At 41.0% G+C, this 4,813-nt stretch overlaps 1 long non-coding RNA gene across 1 annotated transcript; it reads left to right on the top strand.

Annotated features, from left to right (window-relative positions):
• The first annotated feature begins 1,169 nt into the window (after nucleotides 1-1,169).
• Nucleotides 1,170-4,347, top strand: LOC146388743 (uncharacterized). Its single transcript, XR_014800075.1, has 2 exons — nucleotides 1,170-2,026; nucleotides 3,950-4,347. It is a non-coding gene; the product is annotated as an uncharacterized LOC146388743 (long non-coding RNA).
• Nucleotides 4,348-4,813: the final 466 nt, after the last annotated feature.

Below are 4,813 nucleotides of genomic sequence, written 5' to 3'. Positions count from 1 at the left end.
TTCTATTTCTGGAAACTTGGCCATAAATTTAAAAAAAAACAACTTTTGCTTGTTTTTATGTTTTTTGCATATTTTTTCCTGTACTGTTAAACCACAGATTTGATTTTTTGCCATATACCATTTAGGGAAATGCATTTTAAAAAACAAACCAACCAACAAACAAACAAACAAACCAAATGGGAAATGTACTGGTAAAAAATTAGTTGTTTTTTCTAAGAATTAATGACGTGACATGTTTTGAGCATCTTGCCTGGTTATAGTAGACAACAGCTGAAGGGGGACAAAAACTACAAATGCCAGGACAGGAAACAGGAAGTCCTTTTGTTCCTCTCAGTCAGGACAAGGAAGAGGTATTTAGACATTTAGACAGTTAGCCCTGCGACAGACTGGCGACCTGTCCAGGGTGTACCCCGCCTCTCGCCCTATGACAGCTGGGATAGGCTCCAGCGCCCCCCGCGACCCTGAAAAGGATAAGCGGAAGCGAATGGATGGATGGACCTGAGACATTTCGAGCAAGCCAGAGCTTTTAGGCTGGCCGGTGTAGCTGAAGGCTGAATGACCTTGCAGACATAAGGGGATGATGGCTGCAGGTTTTCCTTGCGTGTTTATGGTATTTGTAATGAATTTTATCAGGTTATTTCATGTTTTACTGTCCTATGACTGAAAATTATGTATTCTTGTTTTGTTTCTCTTGTCAGGATAACAGTTTTCATCTAATTAATGCAAGTTTTGTATTCTGATTTAAACAGGAAGACCAGCCGCCATAAATGTTGATGCGCTCGGTTAGAGAAATGTTTTCATTCTAGGGATTTAATTACTGTTTGAAAAGAATTCAGTTTCTTCAGAATAGACGACCTTTAAATAATATGGCCAGACACCACACATAAATTACTTTTTTTCAGCCATGATTCACGAGCTGTTAATAATATTTATGATTTCTCGGTCAGGTCTGCAGGACTGCAGATAAAAGCATGAAATCATGAAGCAATTATTCTTACTTAATCATAATATCAACACTTACAGACATATACGTTCACTGCCGTCACTGCTCAGTTGTTTAGCCCCCACTTGCAGACTTGACAACAACAACATTAACTCATATGGATCATGATTAAAATGCTATAGTTGTTTCATTATTCAATGTACAATTTGTAGGTATTATAAAGAAATGATGAGTACTTTTCCATGTGTGAACCCCTGCAGATATCTTCACTGTATAGTGTTACTCATCCCTGTAACTAACTGCAAACAAAGCACTTCAAAAGATTCAACCTTGACTCAACTCAAGGATTGATTTTCATGAAGCAGAGCAGGCAGATGGAGATGTTACATATCAGTCGGTCCCTGTTTTAGCATACCGAGGGGCGCTGGGTTCACTTTACTGTAATCTGTGTTCTACCCGAGCTACACCATAAACAATGAGCCGAGAGAGCACAACAACCGACATCTCACTTTCATCCCTGCTAAGTGAAGGAAAATCCCCAAACAGGATTGAAATCCCTTAAGTGCCTCACATTTTTAGCAAAGCTTTTACCTGCAGGCTGTTCCTGCACCGCTGCTCGGTCTGAACATTTCAATTGTTGATAACAATGATGAAAGTGCTTTGTATATTTTCATGTTTTGATGCATAAATTACTCGGATATTAAATCATGAGCCTGTTTTGCAATCCTGAAATTGTGTACACGGCATTTTGACTTTTTTTTTACCACAAAGTTGGGATCAGTGCCTTTTTATCAGCATCTCAGCTGTAATGCAGCAGCAGCAGCCTGGCGTGTTACATCCTCAGAATCCCCTGTCTGGGTTGCAACGCACTGACGTCAGAAACCTCTTTATATGTACGCGCGGCCCTCGATGCCAGCCCCCGCATGGCTTACGAGGAGAAGGGGGGGTGGAAAAAAGGAGGGAGGATGGGAAAGACGGAGGTGGGAGGTGGGCTTTATGTTGTGATGTAATTTCATGGAAGTTGTTATGTGGTGATGCTGCATCTTACAGGAGATGTGAACACCAAGACCCCCTACTGGCCGGGTAAGAGAACAATTGAGCTCACGGTTTGTTTGTTTTTCATTATGCTAGTTGATATGTATGACCATAAAATCACATGCAACATTTACATGAACCACAGGAAGGCTGGTGGAAGGTTCGAGCATGGTCTTTCTCAGCTTATTATTGAGGTGGTGTGTGCTCATCTGACGCAAAGTACATTTTTGGAAAGGTCAGTGAAGGGACGCAAAGAGACTTGTAGTCACACCTGTGTGCCGGTTAACCTAACCTGTGTGCCTAACCTGGATGTGTTAGCATGCTCGCACAAGTCCACCCATCATAACAATCATGGAGCTGCACCATGGTGCCGTTTAAAGAGGGTGCCATGTTTTCAAATGACATTACGATTAATGTTAAACTGAGGTGATGCATCAGTCCGTTTTAGAATTAAACATACAGCACCATCTGGTGGCAGCAGAAGTCATAGATTTCAAGGATGTACATTTTAGTTGTGTTAAAAGGTCAAATATAACTGAAAAAAACTGATCATCTTTCATTCTACACAGATGTTGACCTCAATGATGTGTTTCTTTAGTCATGGGGTGACTTTTACTTATTCATTTCTGCAGAGGGCATAAAAGGATATAAGTAAAGGACAGAAAGGGGAAAACAACGGTGAAAGATTTACATCTGAAGTCTGTTCAAATCACAGTGTTAAACTGTTTTTAAATGCTGCTGTTAAAATTTCCAACCCTAAAACAGCCGAAACCACAAAAACACTATAAAGGTAATACTCATTAATTGGCTGATTTATTTCTGTTAAACTAGTATGCTTCATCAGGACTGTGTGGGTGTGGTACTTTACCCGTAAGCATTAGCAAATTCAGACGTGCCCTAAACAACCAAGCAGTTTCTCTTTTACCAACTGCCAACTGCCTGTTGAAGCAAGTCTAAAAGTCGCTTTGCTCATACTTTTATGAGCTTTATTGCTAATATCAAGTCTTACCAAATACAAAATCAACTTCTTTTTGTTGTGTACATTCACTTTATTAGGAGGTCAAATCAGGCACTTTGCTTGTACTGGGTTGGACCCCCTTTTTTTTTTACCTTCAGAACTGCATTGTCTGTCGAATAGATTCAACTAGGCGCTGGAAACATTGCTGTGATTCTGGTTCATATTGACATGATAGGATCATGGAATGGGCCACCACATCCCAAAGTTTCTTTACTGGATTGGACTGTGGAGACTATTTGAGTACTGAATAGTAAACTCATTGCTATGTTCAGGATAATGCTTTGCGATTACGCATTATCCAAGCATCCAGAAATCATAAGGGTCTGACACAGTCAGGTAGGCAGTGACATTCAAAAGATGCTCAGCTGATAAAAAAGAGAACAGGAAAATATTGCCCGCACCATTACGCCAGCAGCCTGAATCACGGGTACACAAAATTAATCCATGCTTTCATGTGCTTTACAAAGATTTCTGAAATTGCCATCTGAATGTTGGAGCAGAAATCGAGACTCAGCTGACCAGGCAACATTTTTTCCATCTTCTGTTGTCCATTTTTGATGATTCCCTGTAAGTTGTAGCCTCAGTTTCCGGCTCTGCTGACAACAGCTGGTCTGGTCTCCTGCTACTGTAGACCATCTGCTTCAAGGTTCCTCTTTTTTTCCTTTCAAAGATGCTCTTCTGCATACATTGGTTGTAATCAGTGGTTATTTGAATTACTCTTGTTATTTGAAGCATTCTGGCCATTCTCCTCTGAAATCTCTATTTTGCACATTCTCTATAAACTCTATAGATGGTTGTGAGGCCAAGCCCAAGCGGATTAACAGTTTCTGAAACGATCAGACCAACCTGTCTGCCACCAACAACTATGTTTTGTTTAAAATGAATTAAATCACCTTTCTTCCTCATTGTTATGACTGTTGTCGTAATTATAATATGTAAATTTGAGTGTGCAGGTGCTCCTCCATGATTGGTGCATCCAGGGTGGATGGATCCTACCGATTGGCTAACGACCGGGAGGCAGCGCATAAGAAGACACCTCCAGGGACTGCCAGTTAATTCATCCTCGGCCCAACCCAGACCGTGTGTTCACTGTTTCACTATGTTGGTTTAATGTAGGAGCATGTAGGGGTGGACCGCCTTTTTGTTTGATTAGTTTTCTCCTGTTTTTGTTAGGTAGGGAGGGAAGTAATTGTTGTTTGGTTTAGTTCTTTTGACTAGATAAGTTGTATTTACTCCTGAGATAGGCTACTTTTTGTTTGTTGTTTTGGCCTTGGGTTCACCCCGAAGTTATAATTCGCTCCCTTCCTTTGTTTAAATTCACTCATTGTAAATAAATCACTGTCACAAAGTATTCATTGTGTGACGTGCTGCTTGGGGTTGGACGGGGATGGATCACCCTTTATGTTGTGGTCTGGTTGCGCCTAGACGGGCCGTAACATCATTCTTATGCTGAGTTTAAACGTCAGAACATCCTGTAATGTGTTCCTGCAACGTGATTGGTTGATTAGACCCATGAAGTTGCCAATGAGCGCAAAGCTCCCATCAGACTGAAAAATGTGGGGGTTTTTAAGGAAGGCTGATTTTGTGATTGAAAATCACTCCTCTCATGAGTGTACAGTGTCCTTTGGTTTCTCTGTCAGACACATGTGCTCCTCACAAATCTGGTTTCATCACAGAAACAGTGAAATTACTCAGCTTGAGGTTTTTACAGTGGACCTCAGTAACCAACAGGTCACATCATGTTGCTTTTTTATAAACAGTCTATGCCTTCACCATGCCTCCCACTGGGGAAAAACACAGACACCAATACCAGCACA

The sequence above is a fragment of the Perissodus microlepis genome, chromosome 4 (assembly GCF_051167445.1).
Source record: "Perissodus microlepis isolate ML-2025 ecotype Zambia chromosome 4, ASM5116744v1, whole genome shotgun sequence".
Taxonomy (NCBI): Eukaryota; Metazoa; Chordata; class Actinopteri; order Cichliformes; family Cichlidae; genus Perissodus; species Perissodus microlepis.
The sequence above is the reverse complement of the archived record's forward strand: the minus strand, read 5'-3'. Positions and strand labels throughout refer to the sequence as shown.